Source organism: Hyperolius riggenbachi, chromosome 1 (genome assembly GCF_040937935.1).
Source record: "Hyperolius riggenbachi isolate aHypRig1 chromosome 1, aHypRig1.pri, whole genome shotgun sequence".
NCBI lineage: Eukaryota > Metazoa > Chordata > Amphibia > Anura > Hyperoliidae > Hyperolius > Hyperolius riggenbachi.
In genome coordinates, this window is record NC_090646.1 from 413314119 (window position 1) to 413326226 (window position 12108).

The window sequence follows — 12108 nt, forward strand, 5'->3', positions numbered from 1 at the left end:
GCTGGTGAGAAGAAAATAGGTTGTCAGGAAAGAAAGATACAGCGCATGAAATAATGCTTAGGCCCTAGTGAGATTTGAACTCACGACCCCTGGTTTACAAGACCAGTGCTCTAACCCCTGAGCTATAGAGCCACAGTGCTCTGTTGTGTAAATGTGTTAAAAAAAAAAAAAAAAAAAAACGTTCTTGGCTGTGAAAGACTAGCAGGTAGGGGAACCGTGAAAAAACCATGCAAACGCTGTCAGAAGTGGGATTTGAACCCACGCCTCCAGGGGAGACTGCGACCTGAACGCAGCGCCTTAGACCGCTCGGCCATCCTGACACGGAGGTGCATTGTGCCACCGGAAAGTAGGGTGGTTGAGAGAGCTGAATTGTGGTCTTCTACGAAGCCTTCAATCAAGACATGTGAATGGCACCTAGCCCTTGAGGGCAGAAGTAAGGCAGCCTCCAGCTCTAGAATCATAGCTACCGTTATTAGGCCAACCCATGAATGGTGGCATAAGCACCAGTCTTGGCTTCTTGGCCATCCAGAAGAACGGAATACGGCCGCTCTCTTTTTAGGAAGAGAATGTTATGAATGTGGTCTAAGTCTTCTTGGAGCCAGTAAGGTTTTTTTTTTTTTTTTTTGCTCAAAGTGGGGTCAATGTTGTGAACCTTGACCAGGGTTGAATGTAATGTGATCTTTCATGTAAGGGGAGTTGACCTAGAGGCAGTGGCGGTTTTTGATAAGACAGCTGGTGAAAGAAAATAGGTTGTCAGGAAAGAAAGATACAGCGCATGAAATAATGCTTAGGCCCTAGTGAGATTTGAACTCACGACCCCTGGTTTACAAGACCAGTGCTCTAACCCCTGAGCTATAGAGCCACAGTGCTCTGTTGTGTAAATGTGTTAAAAAAAAAAAAAAAAAAAAAAAACGTTCTTGGCTGTGAAAGACTAGCAGGTAGGGGAACCGTGAAAAAACCATGCAAACGCTGTCAGAAGTGGGATTTGAACCCACGCCTCCAGGGGAGACTGCGACCTGAACGCAGCGCCTTAGACCGCTCGGCCATCCTGACACGGAGGTGCATTGTGCCACCGGAAAGTAGGGTGGTTGAGAGAGCTGAATTGTGGTCTTCTACGAAGCCTTCAATCAAGACATGTGAATGGCACCTAGCCCTTGAGGGCAGAAGTAAGGCAGCCTCCAGCTCTAGAATCATAGCTGACCGTTATTAGGCCAACCCATGAATGGTGGCATAAGCACCAGTCTTGGCTTCTTGGCCATCCAGAAGAACGGAAATACGGCCGCTCTCTTTTTAGGAAGAGAATGTTATGAATGTGGTCTAAGTCTTCTTGGAGCCAGTAAGGTTTTTTTTTTTTTTTTTGCTCAAAGTGGGGTCAATGTTGTGAACCTTGACCAGGGTTGAATGTATTGTGATCTTTCATGTAAGGGGAGTTGACCTAGAGGCAGTGGCGGTTTTTGATAAGACAGCTGGTGAAAGAAAATAGGTTGTCAGGAAAGAAAGATACAGCGCATGAAATAATGCTTAGGCCTAGTGAGATTTGAACTCACGACCCCTGGTTTACAAGACCAGTGCTCTAACCCCTGAGCTATAGAGCCACAGTGCTCTGTTGTGTAAATGTGTTAAAAAAAAAAAAAAAAAAAACGTTCTTGCTGTGAAAGACTAGCAGGTAGGGGAACCGTGAAAAAACCATGCAAACGCTGTCAGAAGTGGGATTTGAACCCACGCCTACCAGGGGAGACTGCGACCTGAACGCAGCGCCTTAGACCGCTCGGCCATCCTGACACGGAGGTGCATTGTGCCACCGGAAAGTAGGGTGGTTGAGAGAGCTGAATTGTGGTCTTCTACGAAGCCTTCAATCAAGACATGTGAATGGCACCTAGCCCTTGAGGGCAGAAGTAAGGCAGCCTCCAGCTCTAGAATCATAGCTACCGTTATTAGGCCAACCCATGAATGGTGGCATAAGCACCAGTCTTGGCTTCTTGGCCATCCAGAAGAACGGAATACGCCGCTCTCTTTTTAGGAAGAGAATGTTATGAATGTGGTCTAAGTCTTCTTGGAGCCAGTAAGGTTTTTTTTTTTTTTTTTTGCTCAAAGTGGGGTCAATGTTGTGAACCTTGACCAGGGTTGAATGTCAATGTGATCTTTCATGTAAGGGGAGTTGACCTAGAGGCAGTGGCGGTTTTTGATAAGACAGCTGGTGAAAGAAAATAGGTTGTCAGGAAAGAAAGATACAGCGCATGAAATAATGCTTAGGCCCTAGTGAGATTTGAACTCACGACCCCTGGTTTACAAGACCAGTGCTCTAACCCCTGAGCTATAGAGCCACAGTGCTCTGTTGTGTAAATGTGTTAAAAAAAAAAAAAAAAAAAACGTTCTTGGCTGTGAAAGACTAGCAGGTAGGGGAACCGTGAAAAAACCATGCAAACGCTGTCAGAAGTGGGATTTGAACCCACGCCTCCAGGGGAGACTGCGACTGAACGCAGCGCCTTAGACCGCTCGGCCATCCTGACACGGAGGTGCATTGTGCCACCGGAAAGTAGGGTGGTTGAGAGAGCTGAATTGTGGTCTTCTACGAAGCCTTCAATCAAGACATGTGAATGGCACCTAGCCCTTGAGGGCAGAAGTAAGGCAGCCTCCAGCTCTAGAATCATAGCTACCGTTATTAGGCCAACCCATGAATGGTGGCATAAGCACCAGTCTTGGCTTCTTGGCCATCCAGAAGAACGGAATACGGCCGCTCTCTTTTTAGGAAGAGAATGTTATGAATGTGGTCTAAGTCTTCTTGAGCCAGTAAGGTTTTTTTTTTTTTTTTTTGCTCAAAGTGGGGTCAATGTTGTGAACCTTGACCAGGGGTTGAATGTAATGTGATCTTTCATGTAAGGGGAGTTGACCTAGAGGCAGTGGCGGTTTTTGATAAGACAGCTGGTGAAAGAAAATAGGTTGTCAGGAAAGAAAGATACAGCGCATGAAATAATGCTTAGGCCCTAGTGAGATTTGAACTCACGACCCCTGGTTTACAAGACCAGTGCTCTAACCCCTGAGCTATAGAGCCACAGTGCTCTGTTGTGTAAATGTGTTAAAAAAAAAAAAAAAAAAAAAACGTTCTTGGCTGTGAAAGACTAGCAGGTAGGGGAACCGTGAAAAAACCATGCAAACGCTGTCAGAAGTGGGATTTGAACCCACGCCTCCAGGGGAGACTGCGACCTGAACGCAGCGCCTTAGACCGCTCGGCCATCCTGACACGGAGGTGCATTGTGCCACCGGAAAGTAGGGTGGTTGAGAGAGCTGAATTGTGGTCTTCTACGAAGCCTTCAATCAAGACATGTGAATGGCACCTAGCCCTTGAGGGCAGAAGTAAGGCAGCCTCCAGCTCTAGAATCATAGCTACCGTTATTAGGCCAACCCATGAATGGTGGCATAAGCACCAGTCTTGGCTTCTTGGCCATCCAGAAGAACGGAATACGGCCGCTCTCTTTTTAGGAAGAGAATGTTATGAATGTGGTCTAAGTCTTCTTGGAGCCAGTAAGGTTTTTTTTTTTTTTTTTTGCTCAAAGTGGGGTCAATGTTGTGAACCTTGACCAGGGTTGAATGTAATGTGATCTTTCATGTAAGGGGAGTTGACCTAGAGGCAGTGGCGGTTTTTGATAAGACAGCTGGTGAAAGAAAATAGGTTGTCAGGAAAGAAAGATACAGCGCATGAAATAATGCTTAGGCCCTAGTGAGATTTGAACTCACGACCCCTGGTTTACAAGACCAGTGCTCTAACCCCTGAGCTATAGAGCCACAGTGCTCTGTTGTGTAAATGTGTTAAAAAAAAAAAAAAAAAAAAAAACGTTCTTGGCTGTGAAAGACTAGCAGGTAGGGGAACCGTGAAAAAACCATGCAAACGCTGTCAGAAGTGGGATTTGAACCCACGCCTCCAGGGGAGACTGCGACCTGAACGCAGCGCCTTAGACCGCTCGGCCATCCTGACACGGAGGTGCATTGTGCCACCGGAAAGTAGGGTGGTTGAGAGAGCTGAATTGTGGTCTTCTACGAAGCCTTCAATCAAGACATGTGAATGGCACCTAGCCCTTGAGGGCAGAAGTAAGGCAGCCTCCAGCTCTAGAATCATAGCTACCGTTATTAGGCCAACCCATGAATGGTGGCATAAGCACCAGTCTTGGCTTCTTGGCCATCCAGAAGAACGGAATACGGCCGCTCTCTTTTTAGGAAGAGAATGTTATGAATGTGGTCTAAGTCTTCTTGGAGCCAGTAAGGTTTTTTTTTTTTTTTTTTGCTCAAAGTGGGGTCAATGTTGTGAACCTTGACCAGGGTTGAATGTATTGTGATCTTTCATGTAAGGGGAGTTGACCTAGAGGCAGTGGCGGTTTTTGATAAGACAGCTGGTGAAAGAAAATAGGTTGTCAGGAAAGAAAGATACAGCGCATGAAATAATGCTTAGGCCCTAGTGAGATTTGAACTCACGACCCCTGGTTTACAAGACCAGTGCTCTAACCCCTGAGCTATAGAGCCACAGTGCTCTGTTGTGTAAATGTGTTAAAAAAAAAAAAAAAAAAAACGTTCTTGGCTGTGAAAGACTAGCAGGTAGGGGAACCGTGAAAAAACCATGCAAACGCTGTCAGAAGTGGGATTTGAACCCACGCCTCCAGGGGAGACTGCGACCTGAACGCAGCGCCTTAGACCGCTCGGCCATCCTGACACGGAGGTGCATTGTGCCACCGGAAAGTAGGGTGGTTGAGAGAGCTGAATTGTGGTCTTCTACGAAGCCTTCAATCAAGACATGTGAATGGCACCTAGCCCTTGAGGGCAGAAGTAAGGCAGCCTCCAGCTCTAGAATCATAGCTACCGTTATTAGGCCAACCCATGAATGGTGGCATAAGCACCAGTCTTGGCTTCTTGGCCATCCAGAAGAACGGAATACGGCCGCTCTCTTTTTAGGAAGAGAATGTTATGAATGTGGTCTAAGTCTTCTTGGAGCCAGTAAGGTTTTTTTTTTTTTTTTTTGCTCAAAGTGGGGTCAATGTTGTGAACCTTGACCAGGGTTGAATGTAATGTGATCTTTCATGTAAGGGGAGTTGACCTAGAGGCAGTGGCGGTTTTTGATAAGACAGCTGGTGAAAGAAAATAGGTTGTCAGGAAAGAAAGATACAGCGCATGAAATAATGCTTAGGCCCTAGTGAGATTTGAACTCACGACCCCTGGTTTACAAGACCAGTGCTCTAACCCCTGAGCTATAGAGCCACAGTGCTCTGTTGTGTAAATGTGTTAAAAAAAAAAAAAAAAAAAACGTTCTTGGCTGTGAAAGACTAGCAGGTAGGGGAACCGTGAAAAAACCATGCAAACGCTGTCAGAAGTGGGATTTGAACCCACGCCTCCAGGGGAGACTGCGACCTGAACGCAGCGCCTTAGACCGCTCGGCCATCCTGACACGGAGGTGCATTGTGCCACCGGAAAGTAGGGTGGTTGAGAGAGCTGAATTGTGGTCTTCTACGAAGCCTTCAATCAAGACATGTGAATGGCACCTAGCCCTTGAGGGCAGAAGTAAGGCAGCCTCCAGCTCTAGAATCATAGCTACCGTTATTAGGCCAACCCATGAATGGTGGCATAAGCACCAGTCTTGGCTTCTTGGCCATCCAGAAGAACGGAATACGGCCGCTCTCTTTTTAGGAAGAGAATGTTATGAATGTGGTCTAAGTCTTCTTGGAGCCAGTAAGGTTTTTTTTTTTTTTTTTGCTCAAAGTGGGGTCAATGTTGTGAACCTTGACCAGGGTTGAATGTAATGTGATCTTTCATGTAAGGGGAGTTGACCTAGAGGCAGTGGCGGTTTTTGATAAGACAGCTGGTGAAAGAAAATAGGTTGTCAGGAAAGAAAGATACAGCGCATGAAATAATGCTTAGGCCCTAGTGAGATTTGAACTCACGACCCCTGGTTTACAAGACCAGTGCTCTAACCCCTGAGCTATAGAGCCACAGTGCTCTGTTGTGTAAATGTGTTAAAAAAAAAAAAAAAAAAAAACGTTCTTGGCTGTGAAAGACTAGCAGGTAGGGGAACCGTGAAAAAACCATGCAAACGCTGTCAGAAGTGGGATTTGAACCCACGCCTCCAGGGGAGACTGCGACCTGAACGCAGCGCCTTAGACCGCTCGGCCATCCTGACACGGAGGTGCATTGTGCCACCGGAAAGTAGGGTGGTTGAGAGAGCTGAATTGTGGTCTTCTACGAAGCCTTCAATCAAGACATGTGAATGGCACCTAGCCCTTGAGGGCAGAAGTAAGGCAGCCTCCAGCTCTAGAATCATAGCTACCGTTATTAGGCCAACCCATGAATGGTGGCATAAGCACCAGTCTTGGCTTCTTGGCCATCCAGAAGAACGGAATACGGCCGCTCTCTTTTTAGGAAGAGAATGTTATGAATGTGGTCTAAGTCTTCTTGGAGCCAGTAAGGTTTTTTTTTTTTTTTTTTGCTCAAAGTGGGGTCAATGTTGTGAACCTTGACCAGGGTTGAATGTAATGTGATCTTTCATGTAAGGGGAGTTGACCTAGAGGCAGTGGCGGTTTTTGATAAGACAGCTGGTGAAAGAAAATAGGTTGTCAGGAAAGAAAGATACAGCGCATGAAATAATGCTTAGGCCCTAGTGAGATTTGAACTCACGACCCCTGGTTTACAAGACCAGTGCTCTAACCCCTGAGCTATAGAGCCACAGTGCTCTGTTGTGTAAATGTGTTAAAAAAAAAAAAAAAAAAAACGTTCTTGGCTGTGAAAGACTAGCAGGTAGGGGAACCGTGAAAAAACCATGCAAACGCTGTCAGAAGTGGGATTTGAACCCACGCCTCCAGGGGAGACTGCGACCTGAACGCAGCGCCTTAGACCGCTCGGCCATCCTGACACGGAGGTGCATTGTGCCACCGGAAAGTAGGGTGGTTGAGAGAGCTGAATTGTGGTCTTCTACGAAGCCTTCAATCAAGACATGTGAATGGCACCTAGCCCTTGAGGGCAGAAGTAAGGCAGCCTCCAGCTCTAGAATCATAGCTACCGTTATTAGGCCAACCCATGAATGGTGGCATAAGCACCAGTCTTGGCTTCTTGGCCATCCAGAAGAACGGAATACGGCCGCTCTCTTTTTAGGAAGAGAATGTTATGAATGTGGTCTAAGTCTTCTTGGAGCCAGTAAGGTTTTTTTTTTTTTTTTTTGCTCAAAGTGGGGTCAATGTTGTGAACCTTGACCAGGGTTGAATGTAATGTGATCTTTCATGTAAGGGGAGTTGACCTAGAGGCAGTGGCGGTTTTTGATAAGACAGCTGGTGAAAGAAAATAGGTTGTCAGGAAAGAAAGATACAGCGCATGAAATAATGCTTAGGCCCTAGTGAGATTTGAACTCACGACCCCTGGTTTACAAGACCAGTGCTCTAACCCCTGAGCTATAGAGCCACAGTGCTCTGTTGTGTAAATGTGTTAAAAAAAAAAAAAAAAAAAACGTTCTTGGCTGTGAAAGACTAGCAGGTAGGGGAACCGTGAAAAAACCATGCAAACGCTGTCAGAAGTGGGATTTGAACCCACGCCTCCAGGGGAGACTGCGACCTGAACGCAGCGCCTTAGACCGCTCGGCCATCCTGACACGGAGGTGCATTGTGCCACCGGAAAGTAGGGTGGTTGAGAGAGCTGAATTGTGGTCTTCTACGAAGCCTTCAATCAAGACATGTGAATGGCACCTAGCCCTTGAGGGCAGAAGTAAGGCAGCCTCCAGCTCTAGAATCATAGCTACCGTTATTAGGCCAACCCATGAATGGTGGCATAAGCACCAGTCTTGGCTTCTTGGCCATCCAGAAGAACGGAATACGGCCGCTCTCTTTTTAGGAAGAGAATGTTATGAATGTGGTCTAAGTCTTCTTGGAGCCAGTAAGGTTTTTTTTTTTTTTTTTTGCTCAAAGTGGGGTCAATGTTGTGAACCTTGACCAGGGTTGAATGTAATGTGATCTTTCATGTAAGGGGAGTTGACCTAGAGGCAGTGGCGGTTTTTGATAAGACAGCTGGTGAAAGAAAATAGGTTGTCAGGAAAGAAAGATACAGCGCATGAAATAATGCTTAGGCCCTAGTGAGATTTGAACTCACGACCCCTGGTTTACAAGACCAGTGCTCTAACCCCTGAGCTATAGAGCCACAGTGCTCTGTTGTGTAAATGTGTTAAAAAAAAACAAAAAAAAACGTTCTTGGCTGTGAAAGACTAGCAGGTAGGGGAACCGTGAAAAAACCATGCAAACGCTGTCAGAAGTGGGATTTGAACCCACGCCTCCAGGGGAGACTGCGACCTGAACGCAGCGCCTTAGACCGCTCGGCCATCCTGACACGGAGGTGCATTGTGCCACCGGAAAGTAGGGTGGTTGAGAGAGCTGAATTGTGGTCTTCTACGAAGCCTTCAATCAAGACATGTGAATGGCACCTAGCCCTTGAGGGCAGAAGTAAGGCAGCCTCCAGCTCTAGAATCATAGCTACCGTTATTAGGCCAACCCATGAATGGTGGCATAAGCACCAGTCTTGGCTTCTTGGCCATCCAGAAGAACGGAATACGGCCGCTCTCTTTTTAGGAAGAGAATGTTATGAATGTGGTCTAAGTCTTCTTGGAGCCAGTAAGGTTTTTTTTTTTTTTTTTTGCTCAAAGTGGGGTCAATGTTGTGAACCTTGACCAGGGTTGAATGTAATGTGATCTTTCATGTAAGGGGAGTTGACCTAGAGGCAGTGGCGGTTTTTGATAAGACAGCTGGTGAAAGAAAATAGGTTGTCAGGAAAGAAAGATACAGCGCATGAAATAATGCTTAGGCCCTAGTGAGATTTGAACTCACGACCCCTGGTTTACAAGACCAGTGCTCTAACCCCTGAGCTATAGAGCCACAGTGCTCTGTTGTGTAAATGTGTTAAAAAAAAAAAAAAAAAAAAAAACGTTCTTGGCTGTGAAAGACTAGCAGGTAGGGGAACCGTGAAAAAACCATGCAAACGCTGTCAGAAGTGGGATTTGAACCCACGCCTCCAGGGGAGACTGCGACCTGAACGCAGCGCCTTAGACCGCTCGGCCATCCTGACACGGAGGTGCATTGTGCCACCGGAAAGTAGGGTGGTTGAGAGAGCTGAATTGTGGTCTTCTACGAAGCCTTCAATCAAGACATGTGAATGGCACCTAGCCCTTGAGGGCAGAAGTAAGGCAGCCTCCAGCTCTAGAATCATAGCTACCGTTATTAGGCCAACCCATGAATGGTGGCATAAGCACCAGTCTTGGCTTCTTGGCCATCCAGAAGAACGGAATACGGCCGCTCTCTTTTTAGGAAGAGAATGTTATGAATGTGGTCTAAGTCTTCTTGGAGCCAGTAAGGTTTTTTTTTTTTTTTTTTGCTCAAAGTGGGGTCAATGTTGTGAACCTTGACCAGGGTTGAATGTATTGTGATCTTTCATGTAAGGGGAGTTGACCTAGAGGCAGTGGCGGTTTTTGATAAGACAGCTGGTGAAAGAAAATAGGTTGTCAGGAAAGAAAGATACAGCGCATGAAATAATGCTTAGGCCCTAGTGAGATTTGAACTCACGACCCCTGGTTTACAAGACCAGTGCTCTAACCCCTGAGCTATAGAGCCACAGTGCTCTGTTGTGTAAATGTGTTAAAAAAAAAAAAAAAAAAAAACGTTCTTGGCTGTGAAAGACTAGCAGGTAGGGGAACCGTGAAAAAACCATGCAAACGCTGTCAGAAGTGGGATTTGAACCCACGCCTCCAGGGGAGACTGCGACCTGAACGCAGCGCCTTAGACCGCTCGGCCATCCTGACACGGAGGTGCATTGTGCCACCGGAAAGTAGGGTGGTTGAGAGAGCTGAATTGTGGTCTTCTACGAAGCCTTCAATCAAGACATGTGAATGGCACCTAGCCCTTGAGGGCAGAAGTAAGGCAGCCTCCAGCTCTAGAATCATAGCTACCGTTATTAGGCCAACCCATGAATGGTGGCATAAGCACCAGTCTTGGCTTCTTGGCCATCCAGAAGAACGGAATACGGCCGCTCTCTTTTTAGGAAGAGAATGTTATGAATGTGGTCTAAGTCTTCTTGGAGCCAGTAAGGTTTTTTTTTTTTTTTTTTGCTCAAAGTGGGGTCAATGTTGTGAACCTTGACCAGGGTTGAATGTAATGTGATCTTTCATGTAAGGGGAGTTGACCTAGAGGCAGTGGCGGTTTTTGATAAGACAGCTGGTGAAAGAAAATAGGTTGTCAGGAAAGAAAGATACAGCGCATGAAATAATGCTTAGGCCCTAGTGAGATTTGAACTCACGACCCCTGGTTTACAAGACCAGTGCTCTAACCCCTGAGCTATAGAGCCACAGTGCTCTGTTGTGTAAATGTGTTAAAAAAAAAAAAAAAAAAAACGTTCTTGGCTGTGAAAGACTAGCAGGTAGGGGAACCGTGAAAAAACCATGCAAACGCTGTCAGAAGTGGGATTTGAACCCACGCCTCCAGGGGAGACTGCGACCTGAACGCAGCGCCTTAGACCGCTCGGCCATCCTGACACGGAGGTGCATTGTGCCACCGGAAAGTAGGGTGGTTGAGAGAGCTGAATTGTGGTCTTCTACGAAGCCTTCAATCAAGACATGTGAATGGCACCTAGCCCTTGAGGGCAGAAGTAAGGCAGCCTCCAGCTCTAGAATCATAGCTACCGTTATTAGGCCAACCCATGAATGGTGGCATAAGCACCAGTCTTGGCTTCTTGGCCATCCAGAAGAACGGAATACGGCCGCTCTCTTTTTAGGAAGAGAATGTTATGAATGTGGTCTAAGTCTTCTTGGAGCCAGTAAGGTTTTTTTTTTTTTTTTTTGCTCAAAGTGGGGTCAATGTTGTGAACCTTGACCAGGGTTGAATGTAATGTGATCTTTCATGTAAGGGGAGTTGACCTAGAGGCAGTGGCGGTTTTTGATAAGACAGCTGGTGAAAGAAAATAGGTTGTCAGGAAAGAAAGATACAGCGCATGAAATAATGCTTAGGCCCTAGTGAGATTTGAACTCACGACCCCTGGTTTACAAGACCAGTGCTCTAACCCCTGAGCTATAGAGCCACAGTGCTCTGTTGTGTAAATGTGTTAAAAAAAAAAAAAAAAAAAACGTTCTTGGCTGTGAAAGACTAGCAGGTAGGGGAACCGTGAAAAAACCATGCAAACGCTGTCAGAAGTGGGATTTGAACCCACGCCTCCAGGGGAGACTGCGACCTGAACGCAGCGCCTTAGACCGCTCGGCCATCCTGACACGGAGGTGCATTGTGCCACCGGAAAGTAGGGTGGTTGAGAGAGCTGAATTGTGGTCTTCTACGAAGCCTTCAATCAAGACATGTGAATGGCACCTAGCCCTTGAGGGCAGAAGTAAGGCAGCCTCCAGCTCTAGAATCATAGCTACCGTTATTAGGCCAACCCATGAATGGTGGCATAAGCACCAGTCTTGGCTTCTTGGCCATCCAGAAGAACGGAATACGGCCGCTCTCTTTTTAGGAAGAGAATGTTATGAATGTGGTCTAAGTCTTCTTGGAGCCAGTAAGGTTTTTTTTTTTTTTTTTTGCTCAAAGTGGGGTCAATGTTGTGAACCTTGACCAGGGTTGAATGTAATGTGATCTTTCATGTAAGGGGAGTTGACCTAGAGGCAGTGGCGGTTTTTGATAAGACAGCTGGTGAAAGAAAATAGGTTGTCAGGAAAGAAAGATACAGCGCATGAAATAATGCTTAGGCCCTAGTGAGATTTGAACTCACGACCCCTGGTTTACAAGACCAGTGCTCTAACCCCTGAGCTATAGAGCCACAGTGCTCTGTTGTGTAAATGTGTTAAAAAAAAAAAAAAAAAAAACGTTCTTGGCTGTGAAAGACTAGCAGGTAGGGGAACCGTGAAAAAACCATGCAAACGCTGTCAGAAGTGGGATTTGAACCCACGCCTCCAGGGGAGACTGCGACCTGAACGCAGCGCCTTAGACCGCTCGGCCATCCTGACACGGAGGTGCATTGTGCCACCGGAAAGTAGGGTGGTTGAGAGAGCTGAATTGTGGTCTTCTACGAAGCCTTCAATCAAGACATGTGAATGGCACCTAGCCCTTGAGGGCAGAA

At 46.5% G+C, this 12108-nt stretch overlaps 31 non-coding genes across 31 annotated transcripts; all 31 read right to left on the reverse strand.

Annotated features, from left to right (window-relative positions):
- Window positions 1-59: 59 nt before the first annotated feature.
- Window positions 60-132, reverse strand: TRNAT-UGU (transfer RNA threonine (anticodon UGU)). Its single transcript has one exon. It is a non-coding gene; the product is annotated as a tRNA-Thr (tRNA).
- Window positions 133-237: 105 nt separating this feature from the next.
- TRNAL-CAG (transfer RNA leucine (anticodon CAG)) lies at window positions 238-320 on the reverse strand. Its single transcript has one exon. It is a non-coding gene; the product is annotated as a tRNA-Leu (tRNA).
- A 469-nt stretch (window positions 321-789) lies between these two features.
- Window positions 790-862, reverse strand: TRNAT-UGU (transfer RNA threonine (anticodon UGU)). The gene has a single exon. It is a non-coding gene; the product is annotated as a tRNA-Thr (tRNA).
- A 108-nt stretch (window positions 863-970) lies between these two features.
- On the reverse strand, window positions 971-1053 carry TRNAL-CAG (transfer RNA leucine (anticodon CAG)). The gene has a single exon. It is a non-coding gene; the product is annotated as a tRNA-Leu (tRNA).
- Window positions 1054-2251: 1198 nt separating this feature from the next.
- On the reverse strand, window positions 2252-2324 carry TRNAT-UGU (transfer RNA threonine (anticodon UGU)). Its single transcript has one exon. It is a non-coding gene; the product is annotated as a tRNA-Thr (tRNA).
- Window positions 2325-2979: 655 nt separating this feature from the next.
- On the reverse strand, window positions 2980-3052 carry TRNAT-UGU (transfer RNA threonine (anticodon UGU)). Its single transcript has one exon. It is a non-coding gene; the product is annotated as a tRNA-Thr (tRNA).
- A 106-nt stretch (window positions 3053-3158) lies between these two features.
- Window positions 3159-3241, reverse strand: TRNAL-CAG (transfer RNA leucine (anticodon CAG)). The gene has a single exon. It is a non-coding gene; the product is annotated as a tRNA-Leu (tRNA).
- A 469-nt stretch (window positions 3242-3710) lies between these two features.
- Window positions 3711-3783, reverse strand: TRNAT-UGU (transfer RNA threonine (anticodon UGU)). The gene has a single exon. It is a non-coding gene; the product is annotated as a tRNA-Thr (tRNA).
- Window positions 3784-3890: 107 nt separating this feature from the next.
- On the reverse strand, window positions 3891-3973 carry TRNAL-CAG (transfer RNA leucine (anticodon CAG)). The gene has a single exon. It is a non-coding gene; the product is annotated as a tRNA-Leu (tRNA).
- Window positions 3974-4442: 469 nt separating this feature from the next.
- Window positions 4443-4515, reverse strand: TRNAT-UGU (transfer RNA threonine (anticodon UGU)). The gene has a single exon. It is a non-coding gene; the product is annotated as a tRNA-Thr (tRNA).
- A 104-nt stretch (window positions 4516-4619) lies between these two features.
- Window positions 4620-4702, reverse strand: TRNAL-CAG (transfer RNA leucine (anticodon CAG)). Its single transcript has one exon. It is a non-coding gene; the product is annotated as a tRNA-Leu (tRNA).
- Window positions 4703-5171: 469 nt separating this feature from the next.
- On the reverse strand, window positions 5172-5244 carry TRNAT-UGU (transfer RNA threonine (anticodon UGU)). Its single transcript has one exon. It is a non-coding gene; the product is annotated as a tRNA-Thr (tRNA).
- Window positions 5245-5348: 104 nt separating this feature from the next.
- Window positions 5349-5431, reverse strand: TRNAL-CAG (transfer RNA leucine (anticodon CAG)). Its single transcript has one exon. It is a non-coding gene; the product is annotated as a tRNA-Leu (tRNA).
- Window positions 5432-5899: 468 nt separating this feature from the next.
- On the reverse strand, window positions 5900-5972 carry TRNAT-UGU (transfer RNA threonine (anticodon UGU)). Its single transcript has one exon. It is a non-coding gene; the product is annotated as a tRNA-Thr (tRNA).
- A 105-nt stretch (window positions 5973-6077) lies between these two features.
- TRNAL-CAG (transfer RNA leucine (anticodon CAG)) lies at window positions 6078-6160 on the reverse strand. The gene has a single exon. It is a non-coding gene; the product is annotated as a tRNA-Leu (tRNA).
- A 469-nt stretch (window positions 6161-6629) lies between these two features.
- On the reverse strand, window positions 6630-6702 carry TRNAT-UGU (transfer RNA threonine (anticodon UGU)). Its single transcript has one exon. It is a non-coding gene; the product is annotated as a tRNA-Thr (tRNA).
- Window positions 6703-6806: 104 nt separating this feature from the next.
- Window positions 6807-6889, reverse strand: TRNAL-CAG (transfer RNA leucine (anticodon CAG)). The gene has a single exon. It is a non-coding gene; the product is annotated as a tRNA-Leu (tRNA).
- A 469-nt stretch (window positions 6890-7358) lies between these two features.
- TRNAT-UGU (transfer RNA threonine (anticodon UGU)) lies at window positions 7359-7431 on the reverse strand. Its single transcript has one exon. It is a non-coding gene; the product is annotated as a tRNA-Thr (tRNA).
- A 104-nt stretch (window positions 7432-7535) lies between these two features.
- Window positions 7536-7618, reverse strand: TRNAL-CAG (transfer RNA leucine (anticodon CAG)). The gene has a single exon. It is a non-coding gene; the product is annotated as a tRNA-Leu (tRNA).
- A 469-nt stretch (window positions 7619-8087) lies between these two features.
- TRNAT-UGU (transfer RNA threonine (anticodon UGU)) lies at window positions 8088-8160 on the reverse strand. Its single transcript has one exon. It is a non-coding gene; the product is annotated as a tRNA-Thr (tRNA).
- A 103-nt stretch (window positions 8161-8263) lies between these two features.
- TRNAL-CAG (transfer RNA leucine (anticodon CAG)) lies at window positions 8264-8346 on the reverse strand. The gene has a single exon. It is a non-coding gene; the product is annotated as a tRNA-Leu (tRNA).
- Window positions 8347-8815: 469 nt separating this feature from the next.
- Window positions 8816-8888, reverse strand: TRNAT-UGU (transfer RNA threonine (anticodon UGU)). Its single transcript has one exon. It is a non-coding gene; the product is annotated as a tRNA-Thr (tRNA).
- Window positions 8889-8995: 107 nt separating this feature from the next.
- Window positions 8996-9078, reverse strand: TRNAL-CAG (transfer RNA leucine (anticodon CAG)). Its single transcript has one exon. It is a non-coding gene; the product is annotated as a tRNA-Leu (tRNA).
- Window positions 9079-9547: 469 nt separating this feature from the next.
- On the reverse strand, window positions 9548-9620 carry TRNAT-UGU (transfer RNA threonine (anticodon UGU)). The gene has a single exon. It is a non-coding gene; the product is annotated as a tRNA-Thr (tRNA).
- Window positions 9621-9725: 105 nt separating this feature from the next.
- On the reverse strand, window positions 9726-9808 carry TRNAL-CAG (transfer RNA leucine (anticodon CAG)). The gene has a single exon. It is a non-coding gene; the product is annotated as a tRNA-Leu (tRNA).
- A 469-nt stretch (window positions 9809-10277) lies between these two features.
- Window positions 10278-10350, reverse strand: TRNAT-UGU (transfer RNA threonine (anticodon UGU)). Its single transcript has one exon. It is a non-coding gene; the product is annotated as a tRNA-Thr (tRNA).
- Window positions 10351-10454: 104 nt separating this feature from the next.
- Window positions 10455-10537, reverse strand: TRNAL-CAG (transfer RNA leucine (anticodon CAG)). The gene has a single exon. It is a non-coding gene; the product is annotated as a tRNA-Leu (tRNA).
- Window positions 10538-11006: 469 nt separating this feature from the next.
- Window positions 11007-11079, reverse strand: TRNAT-UGU (transfer RNA threonine (anticodon UGU)). The gene has a single exon. It is a non-coding gene; the product is annotated as a tRNA-Thr (tRNA).
- Window positions 11080-11183: 104 nt separating this feature from the next.
- TRNAL-CAG (transfer RNA leucine (anticodon CAG)) lies at window positions 11184-11266 on the reverse strand. The gene has a single exon. It is a non-coding gene; the product is annotated as a tRNA-Leu (tRNA).
- A 469-nt stretch (window positions 11267-11735) lies between these two features.
- Window positions 11736-11808, reverse strand: TRNAT-UGU (transfer RNA threonine (anticodon UGU)). Its single transcript has one exon. It is a non-coding gene; the product is annotated as a tRNA-Thr (tRNA).
- A 104-nt stretch (window positions 11809-11912) lies between these two features.
- TRNAL-CAG (transfer RNA leucine (anticodon CAG)) lies at window positions 11913-11995 on the reverse strand. The gene has a single exon. It is a non-coding gene; the product is annotated as a tRNA-Leu (tRNA).
- Window positions 11996-12108: the final 113 nt, after the last annotated feature.